The sequence below is a fragment of the Cygnus olor genome, chromosome 2, assembly GCF_009769625.2.
Source record: "Cygnus olor isolate bCygOlo1 chromosome 2, bCygOlo1.pri.v2, whole genome shotgun sequence".
Taxonomy (NCBI): Eukaryota; Metazoa; Chordata; class Aves; order Anseriformes; family Anatidae; genus Cygnus; species Cygnus olor.
The window spans coordinates 76531529-76556359 of record NC_049170.1 but is presented as its reverse complement, the minus strand read 5'-3'; the positions used below and the strand labels follow the sequence as shown (position 1 = coordinate 76556359).

Genomic DNA, 24831 nt, shown 5'->3' with positions numbered 1-24831 from the left:
AAAAGAGGATAAAAATAAGTAATCCTGTAGGTTTCTTTTTATCATATGTCTTTACAAAAGTCCTGATGCGGATTGATCTGCAAACTAAATCAATACCTCCTGAGACTTGTCCATGACTTTTCTGCCTGAGATGCTATAGTAACTAAAACACAGGAACCAAATTCTAAACTGTTCTTTGAGTTCCTACATGAGTGGATTTTCAAGGATGTTGAAATATACCCATTTCTCTGGCGGTAGCTACATTTCTTCATTTGGATTATTGACCACTATACTGCAAATTGTGATTGAAAGTGATGCTTTCATTTGACTGGCAAATCTTTACTATAAATTTCTCAAAAAAAAACTAAAAAAAAACAAAACTACAGAAATAATGAAATAATGTGCCAGTATCTTATAAGCGATATATATAAACGAAGTCCCAGACAGATTTTAGTAAACAATTAAACAGTTAACGATTAAAACCATTAAAATTTGGGCCCAAAGTTAGATTGCTCAGAACGACAATGTAATATAAATAAAATAATAATTAGAAAACCTCAGCTACAACATTTGATGTTTATTGAAGTTTCTTCAGACCCTTCAATAACTTTACAGCATATTATCAAGTGCTTGGACTGGACTTTTCTCAGAAAAGAAATGGCTCACGTGACCTGTTACAATAATACTTGCTAGACTTCCTTTTAATTACTATTCACCTAATTTACACATAAAAAAAAGAAAGATAAAATAATTTTCTCCAACCACCACGTCTCTTACATCCTGCCATTAAAACCACATTATTCAATTAGTACATATGCATAGGTTAATATTTCATATTTTCAATGTGAGCTTAAGTGTAAGGAAAAGGCTAGCTGGAGTCAACCTACATTTTGTACACAGCTTACTAGAATTGGTCTTGCATATATATGTATTTGTTTATTTATTTGTTTTGAATCATCATCATGTTTGTGCTATGACCATGCAAGAGCACTAGAACCAGTGTCCTATTGCATAGTTCTGGTGCAGCAGACACCTTGTAAAAAAATCTTTTAAAAAGTTATTTTAAGCAGTTCTCTGACTCATATTCTGCCACGATAAATAGAAAAGCAGAGGAAAGATGGTATTCTGTGGTAGTTTGTATGCACTGATAGCTTTTTTCTGGCTTCTGCATCCTGTCATCCTTGCACAGTGCTTTGCTTCAAGGGTTGCTTCTGTCTTGGTGGTACATGTGAAATTATTGGAGAAAACAGTTAAAATAAATAGTTCAAAATATGTTCAAGTGCTGTGGAAAAACATGATTCTGTGCATGGCAACATGCAATGTCAACAAATTTAATAAGAACTGAGAATGTTATTTAATGGTTGCAACTTAGATCGTTCAAAAAAATGAGGAATTTCTTACTACACACAGTGCAGTTGCATTAAGCCAAGTAATCAATTGTCTGTTATTTAAGTGACTTCTGCAAGACCATTCAATATGAGCACACTTTTAAAGATAAGAAAGAGTGGATTCTTGAGTTTTTTCGTGTTGCCCTTTACCTCCATTTCTCAGCCTTAATCCTATTTGAGCCTCTACAATAGCCAAGAAGAGACATGTTTAACTTCCCAGGTCTGCCACAGAGCCCAGAACATTTCAGTTTCATCATAAAGATTGTTTTAGGACAATATTATATATTATAACTCCATGAATTCTTCTCTGACAGCCTGATTTCTAAAAACTGCTACTCCCATTAGCTGTAGGAGAGCTGGTCCACCATCTAGGCCAATTGAAAAGGAACCCCACTTGTATGTCTTGGAACTGGTACGTTTTTCCATTTTCTATGGAAAGATAAGCGTATTTTGAAAGTCTGCGGTTAAGCAGCAGATCCTGGGATGTTTCCCTCTTAACTTCCAAACTTGTCTGAAGTTTGCTTGTCAGCCACCAAAGCCCAAAGGCCCCTGTACATCTGCACAAAACAAAAACAAACAAACAAACGAAACCAACCAACCAACCAAAACAAAAACAAACAAACAAAACAAAACAAACAAAAAGAAACACACAACACTTGGACAGTTGGTTAGAATTTACTCTTCAGTTCCCATGATCTGCACAGCTCCTGTGCAATTCACTTTTGTAAGTCAGGAGTGAATGTTTGTGGCTGTGCTTCTCTCACCATCATTTCAGAGACGTTGAGTAAAACACAATAAACCTATTATTTAAACAACCCAGGACCTTGCAATACCATAAAGTAACTGGGTGTTGCTCAGCACAAATCTCTCAGACAGGTACATATGGAGGTGAGATGCGCTTGTTCATGCTTGAAGCTGGCAGGCAGTGAGTCAGTCTGTGTGGGGAAACAGACATGTTGTGCCCTACCAAAGCACCTAAATTAGCATGCCCCCTCTTCCAGTTTATACATCAGAAATAACATAGATCCCCCATGAAATATAGACAATTTGTATTCAGTTATGAGACTTTAGTCCCATTTTTTGTCTTTAGTTTACTACGCAATGCCCAAAACAATAAATTTATACTGCATCTGTCTAAATAATTTGTTAAATGTATAAAATATATATTAGCCTTTAGGGCAGGAAATTTGTAAACCTGCTTTACCTGCAGTATCCTTCCTAGCAGCCAAGAATGAGATGCGTAGGAATGAAATGTTAAAGTAAGACTGAATTAAAAGGAAAAATCAGTTTATGACTGGTACAGTAAATGAAACTTATAGTATAGTGGAATGGAAAGTCTGTACCTAAAGGGGGAACTTAATTACAAAACAACTAAAACAACAACAACAACAATAATAAATCATAAAATCCTAAGGAAACCAATCCCTTTGGTCACCAAGAAAAGGATATAACATAACCTGAAGTAAAAACACTTTATCATAAGTCTGAACCTTGTTCTTATTGTAAGCAACTGGGATTTTATCACTACTTTCAATCATAATTGCAGTTTAATGTTACTACAATCTCAGCCACTTTTTTTTTTTTTTTTTTTTTTTTTTAACGATCAGCTTAAGTTTTGGTACTCATAGCCAAGAGGATACAGGGTCTTTTTGGTCACCCCACCACCTTACATAGAAGCTTAGAAATCCTGAGTCAAAGGATACAAAATTTCTTACAATGCCTCAATTAAAAGCAGACTGTATGGCCAGAATTACTGTATCTACAACTAACCGTGAAAGAGAAAGAAATCAAACACCAGTTCTCCCACAGCTCTGTATTCCAGAGGGATTTTATATGCAGTCCAGTTCTTTATTTTTACATGCCATGAGCTTGCATTTGGTTATGCTAGTTTGAATGTCAAATATTTATAAAGTGGGGAATACGACTGTCAGTTTAATTTGTTTCACTTTCATGCTGAACACTTAGATGATGAGATCTGTGTATGTATGAAATACAGCAGGCTTCCCCACCCTCTAGTCCAAAGCAAAAGTGGAAGATAAAACACTACAAAACAAAATAAAACAAAACAGCACTGAATGTATGTAACAAACACACACACACACACATAAATCCACAAGAAAATTACTTAGGAGATGAAAAAAATCCAGGATCTAGTAATTTTGGACATATGTTTTCCATATGTTTTCTGCTTATGTCTTAAATGCAGTTTATACATACTCATATATTATTACTCATTACCAAGTAACCAAAAGAAAGTAATAATATTTAAAGAGGCAAAATAAACCAGATTTCCATTCTCAGCTTTAAGATTCTCTGTCCTTCAAATTTTTCTGCTCTTAGTGAATATCTACATAGAATATGGTATCAATGAAACTTTTTTTTTGATTGTTTTTGTTTTCCTTTTTAAAAACATTTTATATAAGCAAGGAAGAATTTCAATAATTTCCTTATTATAAATTGGTATAAGCAATCTAAGTTGCTTTTATGAATGATTTTGCAAAACTAAGGTACTTGCTATCCATTATATGTTGTAATGGCAAAGGGTTATTTGTGCAACTGGTAGTTACATACTTTAATTTCATGCAGTTAATTGCATTCCTTTTTCTTTTTATTCTTTTAGTATTGCATTTACAGCACTCCTTGCAGTGGTGAATTGTGACAATCACATTTTGATTTGCAGAAAAGACTGTTCAATAGCATGCTATGCTAAACCAAGCAGGGATTTACAGGAATCTATCACACATACTTGTTGTTGATCTGTATTTTTCAGCCTGCAAGTAGATTTTGAAGATGGCAGCCAAAAATCTATTGGGATTTTCTGGAGCAAAAAGCAAGAGTGAGGTAAAGAAACAAATGAGAAAGGGCCATCCTTATATCCCAGTGCTGAGACAGTTAATTCATGGAGCATCTTGAAGGTATGGCAGTGTGGATCAGCACTCTAAATAACATTTCTGTTTGTTGCAAAATGCTTGTTTTCTGATCTGCTCCTTTTTCTGACACACCTAGCTTTCTAGCCCATAAGAGTTTGTTTGCTTCCTTCTTTACCTATAATTGTGCTAGAGTTTCTATTTTGTGACTTGTCAAGAAAATGGAAAATAAGTACAAGGCTAGAAAAATGTGAAGGAATGAAAACTGGAGGAAAGTCTGAATCCAAAAGGACATAAGGCCAAAGAGAAGATGAATTAAAAGATAACAGCAATGTGTGAGGGAAAGAAAGAATGAGAGGAGCATGGAGCGAACATGGAGCGTGGGAGAACAAGCCAGAACAAATAATCAGTATCACTGAATTCTTGGAGATGCTCTCAAGCATACAGATGTAGCCTGGTTATATTTAGCTAATTCCTTTAACTGGGCATGTCAAAAAAAATAATAAAATAATAAAATAAAATAAAATAAAATAAAATAAAATAAAATAAAATAAAATAGAGAAGTTTAGAAGATATGATGATTTGTATGTGACTTTTAGTGGAAGTGGATTTTTAATTTTCTGTCTCAAAAGCCCTGAATAGCAGCTCTTGGAATACAAACACTTTTCAGAAGACCTAAGGTTTTGACCTTTAGACGGCAAAGTTAGTCCGGTCAGAATGAATGTTATATCTTCATCCTTCTTAACTCTACTGTTCCCAGATACTGCAGGAACTACAAACAGTGGCTGGTGATACTGTGTGTCTTCCATTCTGTAGCATTTGAAACCAATCTGTATGTGAATAAAGGACAGAATCAAGATTTAAGTAAGTTTCTTTGCCTCTTCCTGATTTTACTCAGATGAAGCTTCAACAAAAACCTTTGGATGGAAATTAAAGCTAAAAGTAATACTTTAAAGGAAAAAGAAAAAGCAAACACAAGGCACTAAAACTTCATCTGGATGTTCAGGAATAACTCTCACTGATTTCAGAGATGGTCTGAACATTAAGAAAGTGAAGGATTTGTTTCTACTTGCTGCCTTGCCCACCTCTTTATTAGGACTTTAATGAGCAACAGCTTTAGTGGATCTCCTTCTTTGACTCTTACTAGTATGTCAAGACAGGCCATTCTCAAAAGTTATTTCTTTCTAAATGAAATGTATAAGCTATTAACTACGTGAAACAATAAGATTTTTAAAACAAATGGTTCTGGTAGTTATTAGAGGACAAGTAGTTTTTAGAAGATAAGTGTTTGTACTTATCTAAAAGAAAATGTCAGCTTGTCATTTATTAGGTGGAAGATGTTGTAATAGTTCATTCATCTGTAGAAGAACATAATATAGGCAAATGTCAAGATTATCTGTATTCCTCCCTAGGAAAAACATTTAGTACTTCAGTCAGGACACTTAGACTTCTTATAGAATATGAATGATATACTTCAGCAACTGACTGCAAAGTGAATGTGCTCCAAAGAAAAACTTGAAGAGGATCGATATTCACTGACCTTAGTAAAAGAGAAAAGGACAAATTATATTTCATTCCTTTCACTGTTAATACACACACAGAGAATGTGAATTTTATCAAAATGAAGAAACAGATTCAAAACCAAATCTCTTCTACAAACATGCTATCAATTAAAACAAAACAAACAAACAAACAAAAAAACAACAACAACAACAAAAAAAGAGACTATATCTTCATGTTAGGCATAAATAGAATCAATTCCGGGAAAAAAAAAAAAAAAGAAAAAATTTCTTTGTATTCCTCAAAAGTTTTATTTTGCTTATTCTATCATTATTTTAGTTTATTAATGAATAACGTTTCCGTTGGAACAAAGTCCTTTATCTCTTTTGAACATTCCACACATCATTTCCTGCCTTTTTTTCAGTTTTGCTTCCTAATGGTCATGGCTGCTACTAGTGTGTTGTTCTCTACTGAATCAATTTAAAAAATTAACACAGAACAATATGAATGGTTCTTGTTTCAAAAGCCATAAAATATCAAGTTTAAATAAATAAGTAAGGAGCTGACCACGTGGGATAATTTCTCACGGTTTGCTTCTTGTTATTTTTTGCTTTTTTCCCTTGGCTGCAGCCACCTGTTAACAATTTGGCACTAAATCTCTGAAATTTTAGCAATTACTAATTGCTTTCTCTGGCATATCTATGCAATAACAGCATAAGTGTCAGAAATCATAGAAATAATAAAATATTATGTCAGTCTATTACTCTGCTGTATTCATATCCCTGAATACTTCTAGACTGACAAAGAGTTTAATTTGCCTCAAAATAATACTTACTTGTCCTCATATTTTTTTCAAACAGTCAAGAAGTGTTGGTCTCTTTCTATTAAAAAACTCCCCCTGAAATCTTTCCAACTACTGAAAGCTTCTTTTGTCATTTTGAAGAAAGAGTAAGAGTGGTGAGAAGACATCTGACTGTAAACATACTCAATTTCTGTAGCTTTTTATTTAAATTAAGAAAAAATGAAATTGTTAGCAAGCACGTAATTTCTGAACTTAGCTATATAGCCTATTTGACCCAGCATGCTAAAAGACATGTTGTTTATATGTCATGTGATGTTTCTGCTTATAAGGATGCTTAAAGGATGGAGAAAGAAGACGACAGTTTCTCACTGCTGAAGATGTTGTGGATAACCTTCCCCCTGCAGAGCAACTCATGTCAGAGAGCCCTACACTGCAGAATCAAATTCAGGAATAAATTTTGTTGTTGACATCAGTGCAAATTGTATTGACATTATATGAAGAAATAATGTATCGGCTTGGAAAAGGCTATATACATATATTTTTGAGATTATAATGGAGCAAAGACTCAAGTTCATTATTTACAACTTCCTTAGCTAAATAATGTCATGGTATGTATGCATTTAATAACTGACAAAGAAATCTTATCCTAAGAACTCACTAAATCACTTTCAAATGCAGGTTTTCTTTCTATTACTTTCCAGACCCCTAAATAATTAAGCATACTAATAATCCAATGGCATTTTACTTTGGTTGTCTACACATAGGACTAAAAAGTTCTACGTCAGTACTTACAGAAGCCAGTTTCTGTTTATACTAAATGTAAGAATTTGCATAAAGTCTTTAGAGACCTGAATTTCATGAGATTGAAAACTATGATAGAAACTTTGAAGTTTAACACCATATTTGGTAAGAACAATTTCAAATAAACCTCCCCAGGAGTATTTTCTTAATAAAAACCACAATTTCCTTAAAACTCACTCTGGAGAACAAGATATAATAAAAACAAGCAAACACAAAATAATCAATAGATGTGCCCACTCCATCACTTTGTTAACTAACTAAGCATTTAACATTTTCTTCCAGTGTTTCTCTCCTATTATTAGAAGCTCTCTTTTAAAAAGATTAAAAAATAGTCTAAGTTGTCCAGGTTAGAAGCCTTAACTTTTTTTTTTTTTTTTTTTGTCTGTGAAACACCTTGCAAAGTTGTTGTTTTCTGTATAATAATAATAATAAATAATAATAATAATAAAATCTAATGGTATTTTTGTACTCTTGCTTGGTGAATTATTTTTTCCTCAATACATTATTACATGAATATAACAAAATCAATAGAAAGCCAGTAGTCTGAGGATAAACAATTTAAATGTCTCTTTTTTATACTACAAATATATTCCTGTTTGAATTTAACCAGTTTCCTAAAAAATAATTATACTGAATTTCACTACAGTACACTGAAAATAAAATAAAATAAAATAAAATAAAATAAAATAAAATAAAATAAAATAAAATGAAATGAAATGAAATGAAATGAAATGAAATGAAATGAAATAATAAAATAAAATATTAGGAGGATACAATAATTCTTTGTATCACTGAGCTTGGCAATGGATGTGAAGAATAACAAGAAGGGATTCTATAAGTACCTTGGCCAGAAAAGAAAGGCCAAGGACAGTGTACACACTCTGATAAATGAGAAGGATGAACTACTAACAACAGACATGGAGAAGGCTGACATACTCAACAACTTCATTGTCTCAGTCTTCAATGCCTGTCAGGCTTCCCACATCTCTCGAGTCCGTGAACCTGAAGAGGAAGGCTGGGGGAGTAAAATCCCTCTCACTGTAAGCAAAGAGCAGGTTCAAGACCACTTAATGAAATTGAAAAATTGAACGATATGGGGCCTGGTGACATGCATCCCAGCATCCTGAGGGAACTGGATCATGTAGCTGTCAACCCACTCTCCACCACATTTGAAATGGCAAGGCAGTCAGGCAAAGTCTTCTGGTGACTGGAAAAAGGGAAACATCACTTGCATTTTAAAAAGGGTAGAAAGGAGGACCTGGGGAGCTACAGACTGGGGAACCTCACCACTGTGCCTGGGAAGACCATGGAAAATATCCTCCTGGAAGCAATGTCAGGGCACATGCAGGATAAAGAAGTGATCCCAGACAGCCAGCATGGCTTCACCAAGGGCAAATTGTGCCTGACTAATCTGGTGACCTTCTATGATGGAGTGACTGCATCAGTTGACAAGGGAAGACCGACCAATGTCATCTACCTGGACTACTGTAAGGCCTTTGACATGGTCTCATATGACATCCTGACCTCCGCATTGGAGAGAGATGGATTTGAAGGGTGGACTATTCAGTGGATATCATCTTGAAGGCCACATGCAGAGAGTTCTGGTCAATGGCTCTATGTTTAGGTGGAGGCCAGCGAAGAGTGCTGTCCCTCAGGGGTCTGTCTGCTGTGTAATATCTTTATCAATGACATAGATGATAGGATTGTGCCCTCAGCAAGTTTGCAGATGACACCAAGCTGAGAGGTGCAGTTGGTGTAACAGAAGGAAGATAGGCCAACCAGAGGGACCTGGACAAGATTGAGAAGTGGGCCCATGTGAACCTAATAAGGTTCAATAAGTCCAATTACAAGGTGCTGAACCTGAATCAGGGCAATCCCAGACAAGAGTCTTTCCTGCCGAGAAGGACTTTGGGATTCTGGTGGACAAAACGCTCAATATGAGCCAGCAATGTGCACTTGCAGCCCAGGAGGCCAACTGCATTCTGGGCTGCATCAAAAGAGGAGTGGCCAGCAGGTCGAGGGAGGTGATTGTCCTCCTCTACCTTGCCCTCGTGAGGCTCCACTTGGAGTAATGCATCCAATCTGGGGCCCCCAGCACAACAAGGATGTGGGCCTGTTAGAGCAGGTCCCAAGGAGGACCATGAAGATGATCAGAGGGCTGTAGCACCTCTCCTGTGATGAAAGGCTGAGAGAGCTGGGGATGTTCAGCCTGAAGAAGAGAAGGCTCCATGGAGAATTCATTGTGGCCTCTCAATACTAAAAGGAGGCTTATAAAAAAAGACGGGGAGCAGCATTTTACTCAGGCAGATAATAATAGGATAAGGGGGAATGATTTAAAAAAAAAAAATCAGAAAAAAGTGGGAAGATTTAGATTAGATATTAGCAGGAAATTTTTCACTCTGAAGGTGGTGAGGCACTGGAACAGGTTGCCCAGAGAAGCTGTGAATACCCCATCCCTGGAGGTGATCAAGGCCAGGTTGCATGAGGCTGTGGCCAACCTAATCTAGTGGATAGCATCTAGTGGACTATCTAGTGGGTAGCATCCCTGCCCATGGCAGGGCAAGATGATATTTAAGGTTCCTTCCAACCCAAGCCATTCTATGATTCTATAATGATTCTATGATAATAACAAATGAAAACTTTTTGTAGGTCTATATTTTTAATTTCCAGAAAAGCAAAATCCAGGTGCTGAGTGGTTTGAAAACTTACCGACAGCATTTTATTGTTATGTTATAGATCCTAGAAAATGCACATGCTGACAAAACATTAACCAAAGTAGTTTAACTGACACTGCTCTCTAATATATTCTTCCATTTATTTATCAGTGTCATATCTATATTTTTCTATTTAATATTCTAGATTTTTTATTTACTCAAAGATGTGAATTGCTAATATTGATGGGTAAGAAACTAGTGGAACTTAAATAAGTGACTTAATCATGCAAATATTCATAATTTTTATTGGGATGCCAAATACATTAAATAGCAGCTCACCTTTCTTTGATCTGTGTCTGCAGAGGAGGCAGTAAAAAAAAATAAATAAAAAAAATTTGTCAGTAAGTATTTCAGTTTACCTATATGGATCTCTGACATATCAAAAGGTACAATAAAATCTGAAAGTTTACCTAGGAGCATAATATGCCTCTGTCACCTTATATTAATATGAAAAAGTTTAAACTATAATTTATGTATACTCTTGTACTTTATTATTCAGTCATCTTGTTCTTAAAAATTCTCATAGCGAAATTGGTGAAATATTTCTTGTTTTAAAGGTGTTTCTCAGTATGTTTCCTCTCTAAAACAAAAATAAATCTATATAGAAGTGGACATGTATTAGTGTATTATTTGTATTAGTGTATTATTTATGGCATTCTTTCACAAGTAGGACCTTTCATGATGAGGACCTGGGCAACCTGATCTAGTGAGTTGCATCCCTGCTCATGACAGGGGGTTTGGAATTAAATTATATTTAAGGTCCCTTCTAATCCAAGCCATTCTATGATTCTATGAATAAATGTTGTATTATACATTTAGAGTAAGTAAACTTTGTGTTTCATTATGAACTTCCAAATGTCTAATTAAGGAGTCCAATAATAATAATTTTACACACTATTATCATTATATAACAAATATTTCATAAGATTTAATATTTGCTTACTATAAACTTTATATTTAATATTCTATATTAAATTATAATTATTAGGTAATGCACAAACAAGAAGTTAATCTTAAGTTTTTTTTTTCTTTTTTCTTTTTTTTTCCCCCTTTAGAATCATAGATTTGTGGAATGGGGTTGCAGCCACAAATTACAAAATCACGAAGTACAATTAAAGTACAATTAAGTCCTAGTCCCTGAATGGGATTCCTTGATTCTTGATAAAATAAAGATAGCTGGGAGAGTTGCTGTGGAAAAAAAAAAAAAAAAAACCAACAAAACTTAAGCATTATCATAATTACTATTCTTTCTGGTATATAAACATCTTTTTTAAACCTTAGTACATCACTGTAAAAAGTGTTTTCTTCATACCATTTTCTGAACTTCTGTATAATACAACAATTTCTTAGCTGTGAATTTAAATTAATATTACATTCATTGTGGGAAAGAAAGCTGTGAAGCACATAGCAAAATTTATCTTGCGAGTTATATCCTATACTGTAGGTAGTTTACTTTACAAATAAGATCACTTTCAACTCCAGGATGATCAGGACATGTAGCATCATGTTTTCAGTATATAGCACCATGTTGCAGTAGAGGGTTGAAAAACAAGGGAATTCTTCTGGCCTTAAAAGATGTTTTTGTGTCACGAAAACTTATGCGCACTGTGGGATTTTTTTTTTCCTTGATTTACGTCTGTTTCTTCATGAGATCACAAACGTATGGCTCTCCTTACATATCCATGTATTTACCCAGAATGTTTTCTCACATTCTAACATCCTCTTCTTAGACCCCGCAAAATGTAGTCTTTCCTGTTTGTATTCTGCTGCAAACAGAATTTTCTAAGCCTCTTTGTGTGATTCCTGTTCACTTCTTGCAATTGGATCTGCATTTCTTTTACTATTCTTGCATGTTATGTGTTTTCTGTCCATTTTCACTCTTTATCTGCATTTATGTTGTAAGACCTCGAACATAATCATAAGCTTAATTTACACAGCCTTTTTGTTCTTTCTGATTAAGATTTTTGTCCAAACATGGCTTAATATCTAGGCGAGGACTCTTCAAATATGGCATTATAAATAATTTTGTTAGCTGTTGTTTTCAAAATCCCATAAAGGCTTCAGAACTTGACTTAAGACAAGCCAAACAAGATAAAACATAAAACATAACACACTGCAGGAAAATGGCCTACAGGAATATGTTTCCATTTACTTCTTCCAGTAGGAAACCTGTGTCACAGTGTCAAGCACTGTTCTTCTAAGTTAATAGAAGGGACACATTTTCAAACCACTCTGGTAAGATGTAGACGATCCACACATTTGCAAGTGAACCTTGGCTCTCTTCACATTTCTTTTCCATTATTTCAAATTAACATCCATTCAGCCCAAAGGGCCTGAAAAACAACTATCTATTCACCAGACTAAATGCATATGGATAGTACCTAGAAATAAATAATAATAATAAAGCTGTAGTTCATTTTTAGATATGCTATTCATCTTCATAGCTTACATGCTGAAGGGTGAATCAAAACATTGAAGTGTTGCAGTCCAGCTGTATTTCCAATAAATCATTTTTTACTCTATGAAGACTAGTTTCTGTGGGCCAGTTTAGTTTTAGAGCAAAATGTTAATCTCTCTCCTTTGAGGGATGAAGACATGATTGGACATGTTCCTGAGCCTTTTGACCAGGTTGCTTCAAATTTAAATGTGGAAGAGCAATGGATGTTCTCTGGAGGTCCCTTTCAACCTCAATTATTCTGTGATTACATGGAGTACATCTGACAACTCATTTTTGTGTTCTCAGTAGGAACTAAAATTTTGTCTTCTACCATTTGCTGTCACAATGTTAGCAACTCTAGAGTTTTCTTCACTGTTTTGTAGTTGGTGGGTTTCTGAGTTAAATGAATTAAGAGATTACAGGCACCACTCTACACCACTGCTTGATGAAGTTATAGTTAAATGAGATTATAGAAGCTTGTCTTCTTTCTTCGACTTTTCAAGACAATTATAATACTCTTCAAAGACTTTCAAAAGCAGTTTCCAAGTCTTTCTTCATATTTTGTTTACTTCTCTTTGAAAAGTCTGCAACTGCATTATTTTCTATTCAAATTTCACTTTGTAGGATTTCATCAAAACAACACAGAGAGCTCTTCCCTGTTGTTCATCATCAAGTAAAATAAATGCCAAGCAAGCTGCCTCAATATTAATGTATACAGCAAGACTTGGAGAGTTCTTTCACAAAGGAGGCAAAAAGGATATTAAATTAGAAATGCCATTATCACATATGTCTATATTTCAAACAATTAAAGCACTGGCAACTGTTGATAACTAGAAACTGAAATGAACTCTTGCTAACAGTTTCTGCTGGAAGCAAATAAATACCAAGAAGAACTACAAAGCAGGTGTATAAAATGTTAATGCAAGCTGAAAAGTGTACACAGATTTTATTTGGCCATGGTCAGGCATCTAAACACTATGGTTACTTTTCAGATTTCGGTGGTGTTTTCAACTACCACTTTGTTTGGAAATGTGCTATTATATATTATATATTCTAAACTTAAATATATGTCAGTAGTCTATGCTTTCAAAGAGAATATCACCTGCTAGAATATATATCACATGCCATAACTTCTCATTCATATTAGAGAACTCCAATGGATACATAACTGCATGGTATTTGACTTTCTCTGCATTCGATACTGCTTCAACAGTATCTAACAAAGGTGTTACTTTTTTCCCACCTTTCAACAACCTGTATAAAATTTACACAGACTTACGAAGTATGCTGACTTCAATTTTAAATAAATGTAAGCTGAAAATTCCAGATATTGACTGAAACTTTTAGCAGTGTCTGAAATTCTATCTTCACTCATCATGTGATAGAAAGAAATTACTCTTTTTTTTTTAAAACCAGATCTGAACCTTCACTTGGTTTATTTGATTACAGTTTAGTTCATCTATTTTTCATTATTTTTTAATCATAATGTCTTCTTCAAGAAGGAAATTGGAAATGTTTTCTTACTTTGAAACTCTTTGATTCCATTTAGTTGAATTTTGGGGCGGAAGCTGAAACAGCTTTGCAACTTATAAGGTGATGATACTAGGTTACCGGGTAATTTTCTGAAAGTCTTGAAGTCCTAGTAAGCACTGATCATTTTTCTGAGCATTCCATGAAGTTAAATTGTAAATCAAAAATTGTGAATATCTCTCATTAGGTTCTCAGTTGCTAAAAGGCTACCCATTAACAACAGAACCATCATAAAAGTTTATATTTCTAGCTACAAAAAAGAATTAAACTATTAACTTATTTTTTAACTAGCGGAGATATTCTGAGAGGTTATCCTATAAGGCATGTGCTTACACAATGTGAAATTCAGATCTCCAGGACTTTGTTTTGCAGTTTCATTCACTGTTGTCATTAGTTTTACTTGTCTTTGATAATGTGGAATCACTGAAGCTGACATCAAAGACATCGTTATTTTCCCCTCAGGAGACTATACCAAAAACAGGGTACTAGAAAGCAATAAGCACAGAATCAGTGATATATTCCCTGAGACAGTGGAAATATTCTAAATAAATATATGTCTAAAGGGTACTATAGGCAGTTAAGTGAGTGAATTATACATTTGAAATTTTCTTCACTAAAATAAAATATGCTGTTGATAACTTTCAGGTGCAACTAAAAAAGCACACCTATGGTATTTTAGACCTATTGACAGGCACTTGTAGTTGTGTGTAAAGTGTTCTCCCTTTACACTGATTACTGCAGACCTATATGTAGTTTTTCACTCTTGACTGTTATTTTTCTTCTTTTTGACTTCTTATAGAAAGTTGGAATGGAAGTTCTACATTTATTTTTCATTTGTTTTGCAATGAACCTTGAAATTTTCAGAATTTTCCAGAAAATGAAATTGAAGGGAAAACATCTTGAATAGCTAATATTCCATTTAATTTTGATGTCTATATTTTTTTTTTTGAGTCCAGTAATGAGTGGAGTACCCCACGGATTAATCCTGAGCACATTCCAGTTTAACATCTTCATTAACAATCTGGACGATGGTGTAGAGCACACCCCCAGTAAATTCACAGATGACACAAAGCTGGGGGTACTGTGCACTTAGTCACATGGTCTGAATTTTTGGGTAGACCTGTGTGGTGCCAGGAGTTGGACCTGATGATCCTTATGGGTCCCTTCCAACTCGGATATTCTATGATTTTATGATTCTATGGGGGTAGTGGCTGACTCACCAGAAGGCAATGCTGCCATCCAGAAGAAACTTAACAGACTGGATAGATGGGCTAACAAGAATCTCATGAAGTTCAAAGAGAAGTGCAAAGTCCTGCAACTGGGAAGAAACAACCTCAGGCATCTCTACATGCTGGGGACCACATAACTGGAAAGCAGCTCTGAAGAAAAGGACCTAGGACTCCTGGCGAGCACGAAGTTGAACATGAATCAACAATATGACCTTGCCACTAAGAAGGTTAATGGTATTCTTGGCAGTTTTAGACAAGGTATTGCCAGCAGGTCAAGGGAGGTGATCTTTCGTCTCTACTCAGCATTGGTGAGGCTGCACCTGGAGTACTGTGTCCAGTTCTTGGCCTTCCAGTACAAGAGAGATGTGGACATACAGGAAAGAGTCTAATGGAGGACCACCAAGCTGATCAAGGGACTAGAACACCTCTCTTACAAGGAGAAGCTGAAAGAGTTGGGATTTTTCATTCTGGAGGAGTCTCAGGGGGGATCTTGTCAATGTCTATAAATACTTGAAGGCAAGGTGCAAAGATGGAGCCAGGATCTCTTTGGTAGTGCCCAGTGGCTGGACAAGAGGCAATGGGCACAAACTGGAACACAGGAGGTCCTGTCTGAATATCAGGAAGAACTTCTTTATTGTGTGAGTGATGGAGCAGTGGCTCAGGTTGCCTAGACAAGTGATGGAGTCTCCCTCCTTGAACATATTCAAAAGACATCTAGACATGGTCCTGGGCAACCTGGGTGTCCCTGCTTGAGCAGGAGGTTTGGACTACATGACCTCCAGAGGTCCATTCCAACCTCAGCCATTCCGTGAGTCTGTGATTTATCATATTATAGTACATAAAAACTGAAAGACAAAATGCACGTCAGTCTAATATCAACTTATTTAATTCTAGAAATAATAAATATCTTCTTTTTCTGTGAAACATTTGAGTGCAATCAGCACAGTTTTCAAAGAGACTGCACTTACCATTTTTCCCCTAATACGTGCACAGAAGTAAGTATACTGGGATTACATCCCATGTATCCCTTGAATGTTCATATTTGTTAGGTATAAAATATTTTGTTAATAGAAGTAAATATTACTTAGTATTGCTTAATAGTATTTCTGGGTCATGAAGTACCATCTGAGTGATATCTAAAATTACATGCTTAGGACTATTTTCCTACAAAAACTAACCTCAGTATAAATTAGAATGTCTTTGCAGGAGCTACTTACTACATTGTGTCTGAACAGTTAAACTGTTTTTGTTACAGCATCTAACTTCAAAATACAAGCTATTTTTCAGAAGACACACCTAGATGTAGAGCCAAGTTTACTTATAATTTTGGTTTGTTCTTGGTGTCTGTATGCAGATTTTACGTTGGCAGGATATTGAAATATGCACTAATCCCATCAGATTGCAAATATAAGAGGGAAAAAGCTGCTCTGTTCTTACAAATATGTTACTATCTACAATCAAAGACAAAATACTGTCAAAGTGAAACCCAGCATTTCTACTTTTTATTTTGTTCCTGTTCTATTAAGCTTGCAAAAGAAAATTCAAATGCCACTGCAGAGCTACTGAATGATAGGGTGTGAAAATTTATTTGGCAGTCAATAATGTAATGGCAGTCTCATATTAAAATATTATAAGGTATCATTTTCCTTCCGTGAGATGGCAGGGAGGCACTGCAAACATGGAGATGACCAGAAGAAAGACCATAAATGGAGGCCTTTGTGCATATTATGGCTGTTAAACAGGGGCCAGAGATTGAACTGAATAACAACAAAAGTGTTTATGTCCGCATATAATTATTTTTAAAGCATGTGGAAAAGGACCTGTTTTTTGGGGGGATTTCTGTGACAGAAAATAATATATGTACATCTAATAATACAATAGATCTTCTTCTTGGATAATAAAATAGATGGTGGTTGTTTTGCTTTGTTTTGTTTTGTTTTTGCATATGATGGCTAATTTCTGCCAGTGATTGTCACTACCAACATTAGTAGGAGCTACTTCTCTGCTGCTTCAGAGGAATTCTTAGAGTACATGTAACTACTTGTGTCCTAAGGGAATGATCTGAATTACCTATATGAACAACATGAAAATAAATGTTTTTGACACTTGATTACTCTTCCTGTTATGTGTTTAGCCTTTACTGAGTTAAGTAATTCCTGACTATATTTTAGAGGTAATTTTGTATGAATGGGAAGGGAAAAAAAAATGTATCTTTCCCCATTTTTCCTGTGTTGATGGATTTTCAAACACAATTATGAATACCAAAAGTTTTAGTTATTGCATTAGATGATTCTTCAGTGCTCTTGACATACCTGTGTAGTGTCAGAATAGCAGAAACATGTTTCTTCAGTTCAAATAAACTAACACATTCATATAAGAGCTCTCTAAATGATATGGAGGCTTTTACTGCTTGCTAGCATGGTTAATGTTTATCAATGCTGTATTATGCTTTTAGGAGTGCAGTAATATTGCCCTTAGCTTGTTTTTAAACTAGCCTAAGTTTTCTCATATATCTTTAGAGTTTCAAGGACTAGGGCTATGATAAATTATTTAGATGCAGTACTCATTAAAGAGCTGAGATACATAGTTATTCAGACAACTACCTGACAAAGAAAATTTGTTGACAGGATTTCCTTTTTATTCAGTGTCATCTGAGTGTTAACTTTTAAAGTCAAACATTAGGATAGTGTGTGAGGAAAAAGACAAAAAATCTTGTATTAAATAAATGAATGAAATATTGGAAAAACTAGAGGCATGTTGGCTTCAATTTCTGTTCCCCACTGCTTGTTTAACTTGATTATCCATGTAATTTTTTCCTGGGAATCTCACAAATTGTATTAAAACTAACCACCTTCTTACCTCTTCTTCTCTCAGTTGCTACCAAATTTATGACTTTCACTGAGTAATGGAAAAACATTTAATAATGAAATTTATTGTGACTTTAATTGATTAATTGAGAAGGTTTTAAAAAATTTTTGAGATCTATATGAATTCATTTTTGCATATATTTCTTCTTATCTACAGAATTCACTTGTTTCTTTAAAAACTTACCTATATTACCAATACAATTGAAGATACACTGTCATGTGCTTTTAAATTCTATGTGCAAGAATTGCAAGTGTTGCAATTGGATTATAGTCATCTGAAAGTCACATTCCCCTCCAGAAAACATCCCTAGAGTTCTTGTAACATATTATATCAACAAAGTTAATCACCATGTTGTAATTAAATTGATAGGGAGATTCCGAGATCAAATGCAGTGCATTATAAATAGCTACCAAGTTTACGGGATTAGCTTATTTTTCACTGCAGCTTTGTTACAGGTTCGTGTACATCCACTTTTATTATTACTATTATTTTTATTTATTTATTGACACCCTAGGTATGAAATGATCTCCTAGAAAGCTTAAGCTTAGGAATCTCCAAAATTCTGTCCCCGCTTTTACGAATTTGAAGTTAAAGATTAAAGAAAAATCATTCCTTCAGGAAAGCTTTTGTTAGAAAATATTGTATTACCATCAGGGGAATGTCTGTAGGCAGAGTGGAAAACAACTTTATTGTTAGTAGGAAACTTGGTGAGGAGCACTGCTCTTTTTTTCCTCCCAGAAATCTGAATGTATAGAGGAAGTTTTCTAGCCCTTTCTTCTATTTTCATTCCATTACCTTCTCATCAAAAATTTGAAATAATGCCGAGGAAGTGGAAATAAGGACTAAGGTCTTTTAGTCCTGCATTGAGATCTCTGCCCTTTTAGATGCACAAAGGAGTGCCCTTTCTGCTTGTTCTGATTTTGGTATGATTAATTTTAAATTATTATCTGCACATGGTCCATTCCAAGCAAGGAATGTAGCAGGGTAGCTCACTCCCTGAGGCAGCATGGACTTGAGATTTTTTCCACCACAGTTTGAATACAAGCTAAAAGTAATCCTTGATAAACACTCCACGTGCTAAATCCTTATGCAAAAAGTGGAGCCATGGACTCCCAAGACTTTTTTTTTTTTTTTTTTTCCAAATAAAATCATGACCTGTCTTCGCCTTAGAGAAGTATGTTAAGACTTAGGTAGAGCAGGCATATTTTCAGTCCCAGGCAGTGTGGGGAAGTCACGTAGGAGTTGGTACAGAGAAAAAGAAGGCAGCCACAGTCACAGCCAGAGCCCAATGGGATATCTTCAGGGATTTTACAATGACATATAACTAAATGGTCTTACACATGACCAACTTTCAGCAAAATAGATGATAATTTTGAGTATGAGGATGGTTAAAATTTTAGGCAGCTAAGTAAATCTCTGAGTAAAAAATGTAAGTGCCATAACAAATTAAAAAATATATAAATCACTCAGTCTTAAATTCATCTTGAGATTCCATGTCAAAATATTTTGTGTACTGCTCTTAATGTCTCTTCAATTTTGTAACACTATGGAGAGAGAAGAGGGAGAAGAAAACACAAACATTTACATCAGGGAACACTGATAAAAGTGAATCAATATTCTCTTTAGGGGCTCATCAGTCGGAAAGAACCGGGACATTTTCTGGGGGGTAGACTCTTCCATTTTTTCCTTTTATTAACTTTCTTCAAGTCTACATGGCTAACTACAACTGCCATGTGATTTTTTTTATGAAAGTTGCAAATCTCTTTTGTTCTCTAAGAGTAGTTTCTCTAACACAACTGAGCAGATGTAAGGAATGGCATAGGTACTTTTTAAGACGAAGAAAAAAAAAATGAATTTTTTTGGGGGGGAGAAAAAAAAACTTTATAATAGAAAGTATTCAGTGTATTCTATAGGCAAGTATCATGACATATATGTACATTTTATTACTTTAAATTTACATTATAACTTAAGAGATTTTGCTTTAGCCATATCATAGTAGCAAGAAAGAGCTACAATTTTTAAATTAAAAATACTGCTCTCTGGACCAGGAATAGACCTATAATTTTAATTGTCAAGATATTTCAGTTTGAAAATATAAAATTAAATAGAGTTAGATCTTAAAGAACTTTCTTGATTCTCCAAAAAGTGGATAGACTCATAAAATAAATTAATATTAGAACAGTTTTCTTTTAAGCTCATCTTGCCTCTGGACTGCCACTGAAGTGAGTTAAAAATATAAGCTTTTGGTTATAATATAAGATTTTGCAATGCATGTTTTATCTACCTTGATGTTAAGGATTTTTCTACAAGGCTTTTAAAGCCTTTAGCATCTTGCTTTGGGAGAACAGCTTTCAACTGTAAGGAAGATAAATTCTCCTAGTAGTTTTGTCTCTCCCTAGTGGTCTACTTGCTGGAGGTCTTTAAGTTTGCTGTTCTGTAGAGATTTAGATTTAAAGTGGGAAAAAAAAAAAAAAAAAGAAAGAAAAAAAAAAGAAAAAAAAAAGATGATATTTATCTGAAATAAAAATTGATACAAACTTTTAGAGGACTATGACTGAGATATAATATTAATTGTCTGCATCCACGCTTCTGATTTTGTCTTCTTGATACATTGTTTAGTAAAGTGTAGACATAGAATATTGGGTGTATTATTGTGTTGGTGGTGTATGTTAGTTTTTCAATTACAGTTGTTTATGGATTTCTTTAAAATAGTTTGTTTTGTTCCAGAAATCCATATTAAATTATTTTCTCAAAATAGCATAATACTCTTGGCTGTTTTTTTGCTTGCAAAGTATGCTTGACAAAACCCTTCACCTGGATTTAATCTAAAGGAAGAAAGACTTGAAGGATTTGTGATCATTCACTTAAAGGAAACAGATTCTGAGAGAGCACGAAAGAATGTTTGACCCTGACCTTTATTCTGCAGGATGTAGATTATATTTCTTTAGAATTTAGACCAGTAGTCTTTTATATAGCATCACTTTTCCCTAATCTACATTTTATTTAAAAGAAGATATTGTAGTAAGTCTAAATCAATCAGTTATTGGAAATCAGTAATTTAATTCCTAACCACTTGCTTCTGTGATATGGGAAGCCATGTAATTTTGACTGTATGATGAGATGTATTGACATTTTCAAATGCAAACATACTCATTCCAGGCTAACTTCTGATCTTGATTATACTATTCTACAAACACAGAAGTAGCTCCATAAGAGTTTGTAATTTGTAATGCCATAACTAAGACAGTCTGCTCCAGTGTCGTTTGTTGTGTATGTTTATCAACATCCTTGTTGTTGTCAACTTTGTTTTCATTGTTTCCCATCTCAAACTCATTGTTCTGAGAGTCTAATATTGACTCCTGATCCCTTGGCTCAGATCCCATCTCTGTTAAAGCTTTGTCTGGTTGAGTGCAAAACGCTTGTATCTCTTTACAACAATCACTCAGATGACTTATTAGGTGTATCATGCTGGTACTAAAAAGACTTTATACCTTATAGTCACAGCATTTTGTGATCTGGGCATGACTCCTTCTCATCCATACATCATATTTTAGATCCTAGAGGAATGTTTTCTGCCAGAAACAATATTTAATCCCGTTATTAAATTAATCTATGAGCTTTTCTTTTTTCTAATATGAGGCTCCTTTCTTGGTCTGCTCTTTTTGGTGTAATGATTTTTAATTTGATTAACAACTTGGCAGGATAGAATAGATATTGAGCTCCTGTATATGGAAAACCATTAAAAACAAATATGGAAGGAGGCAGTGATAATGCTGGTTTGCGTAAGGCATTTTTTTTAGCTTCTTTTTATGACTATCCAATTTTTAAATAATTTTACTACCCTTGCCACTTTGCAGTATCCCTCTATTCCTCACCTATACAACTGTGTTAAGGTGTTATTCTCTTCTTTTCATTGTTGTTGCTTCTAGAAGTGCTTGTTGTACATTCAGCTTCCATCTCTGCTTTCCTGCTGGTGTCGACAGGAAATTGTATAACTTCAGTTGTTGCATTTTTACTGCGACCACATGTAATATCAGTGATAGAAAGAAGAAAGAGAACAGATATTGCTTTCCTAATGTTAGCCTGTGTCAAAACTACAGAAAATTATAGTTCTGGCACATGTCAGGAAACTACATGATTGACCCCAACAAGCTTGCCTCCTGGAAAATGTGAAAGAAGCTTCATCTCCTCCATTCTACCTGCGGTTCTGCTCACAGCACAACTTTTTTATGTAACATTGTAGCTCAACTCTCTGTTAGTGCTTTTCATTGATTGGTAAAGAGTCTTTCCAATTTCTAAATGTTCCTGAAGTACGCTAGTTTTCACTTCATTTTTTAAAGACATGTTATGATGTCTGTTTTCAGTAAAATTCTTCCTGTCAGGACTGGCTTGTCCCCAGATGACTAATTCTATTTTTATGCAGATACTATGGGCATTTCTTTTTTCTACAACAGGTTTCTTTTCTTTTATTTTCTTTTCTTTTTTCTTTTCTTTTCTTTTCTTTTCTTTTCTTTTCTTTTCTTTTCTTTTCTTTTCTTTTCTTTTCTGTCCTGTCCTGTCCTGTCCTGTCCTGTCCTGTCCTTTTATTTCTTTTCTTTCTTTTCTTTTCTTTTCTTTTCTTTTCTTTTCTTTTCTTTTCTTTTCTTTTCTTTTCTTTTCTTTTCTTTTCTTCCTTTTCTTCCTTTCCTTTCCTTTCCTTTCTTTCCTTTCCTTTCCTTTCCTTTCCTTTCCTTTCCTTTCCTTTCCTTTCCTTTCCTTTCCTTTCCTTTCCTTTCCTTTCCTTTCCTTTCCTTTCCTTTCCTTTCCTTTCCTTTCCTTTCCTTTCCTTTCCTTTCCTTTCCTTTCCTTTCCTTTCTACTCCTTTCCTTTCCTTTCCTTTCTGCTCCTTTCCTTTCCTTTCCTTTCCTTTCCTTTTCTTTTCTTTTCTTTTCTTTTCTTTTTCTCCCCTCCCCTCCTCTCCTCTCCCCTCCTCTCCCCTCCTCAGTGGGTTTGCACACTGCTTAACACACAGGTACTCTTATTTTTTATACTCTTATTTTTTAGACAGTGCAACAGGTAGGAGTGGAAATAGGATTACAGAATCACAGAATCATAGAATTGTAGGGGTTGGAAGGGAATTCAAGAGATCAGGTCCAACTCCCCTGCCAAAGCAGGTTCCCTAGAGCAGATTGCCCAGGTAGGCGTCCAGATGAGCCTTGAATATCTCCAGAGAAGGAGACTCCACAACCTCCCTGGGCAGCCTGTTCCAGTGCTCCATCACCCTCACCGTGAAGTTTTTTTGCATGTTCGTGCGGAACTTCCTGTGCTCTTACTTCCAAGAATTATAACAAAGTGCAGTGGTATTTAAAGCTTATACACCCAGAATGTTCTCTAATAAATTCTCTCAAAGTTAGAAATTATTTGCACTTTAAATACTGTATGGTCCCACAAAATAATGTCATTTGGTTGGCTGAAGCAAACTTAAAATATATAGCTCTCTTGCTGATGATTATATGCCTTGGTCCTGATGGTCTTAGAATTCAATTTTTGATATGGGAGCTTTCTATTTCTACATCAGTGCATCTATCATTCTCAATCAAATGCTATGGATTCATTAGGCTGACAGCTTAAGAAGAATTGTATCATTCCATCTGTTTAGGAAATATTAAAAACAAAAAAAAAGGGGGTTAGACATTGACTCACCTGTAAAGTTCATAGCCCATTTGGTAGCCCTTGAAAAAGAAGAAGTCTAGCTTAGATCTGGGAGAAAAAGGGAAAAGGGAAAATGTTCTTTCTCAGTTTTCAAAACATTTTTTGCTCCTTCAGAAAGGACAGAGAGATGTGGGGCCAGATTCATCAAGTTGGATAGCAGGTTGCTCCAGAGGAAGATGAGGAGCTGATACAACTGCCTCACATGTAGTGTGGTCATAGGAAATACTGAAAAACACACTAATGAAGTTTTAAAAACTGAAGAATTGGGAAGGTGGCAGTCCCTGAAATTGTATTTGAGGGGCAGGGAATTACATCTTTTGCACTGCTGTAAAATGAAACTGTACTGTTCCCTAAGAGATATGTAACTTCTGTGATGAAACCGAGGGGGCTCAATAGGACTCAAAAGATGTATTTAAAGAAATTAATGAGAAAGGGACTGCATCATTAGCGAAATTCTTATACAGAATTGATCAATATCTGACAGAATTCATACCAAATGTTCAGTTAATCTCTTATTTTTTAGAATACATTCTATGAAGTTATGAGAAATATTTTGTATCCTTTAGATGATCTTCATTATCGAAAATAACCTAGATGTCTACATCGTTTGCTCAGAGCTGCTTGAAATGCTGTTCATACTTTTTTAATGTTTCTTTTTCCTAATGCAAATTTGAAATAGATTTTTTCTTTGTGACATTAATATTACCTTTATCCATCAAAAAATAAAAATAAAAATACCAGATTTTTTTTTTTAATATTGTCAAACAACATAAAAATAGGAGTGAATCTGAGGAGTCTTTGGTCCAGTATATTACTAATATCTTTGTATGCTTGTTCTGATGTTGTCAAAAATAATACATGATTGTCTATCCTTTATTCATTTTACTGTGTTTTATGGTCTCTCTCAATTATTTCATCTCCAGATGCTAAAACATGAGGTGTTTTACATCTGTGATACACTTGGAGTAATGATTTAATATTCTTTGTTAGATGCAGAAAGTTCATCCTATACTTCCTTGGAATGT

The 24831-nt window shown here is 34.7% G+C and overlaps 1 long non-coding RNA gene across 1 annotated transcript; it reads right to left on the bottom strand.

Annotated features, from left to right (window-relative positions):
* Nucleotides 1–1556: 1556 nt before the first annotated feature.
* Nucleotides 1557–23830, bottom strand: LOC121065369. Its single transcript, XR_005817016.1, has 3 exons — nucleotides 23798–23830; nucleotides 21607–21687; nucleotides 1557–1924 (listed from the first exon to the last, which is right to left on the bottom strand). It is a non-coding gene; the product is annotated as an uncharacterized LOC121065369 (long non-coding RNA).
* Between the last annotated feature and the right edge of the window lie 1001 nt (nucleotides 23831–24831).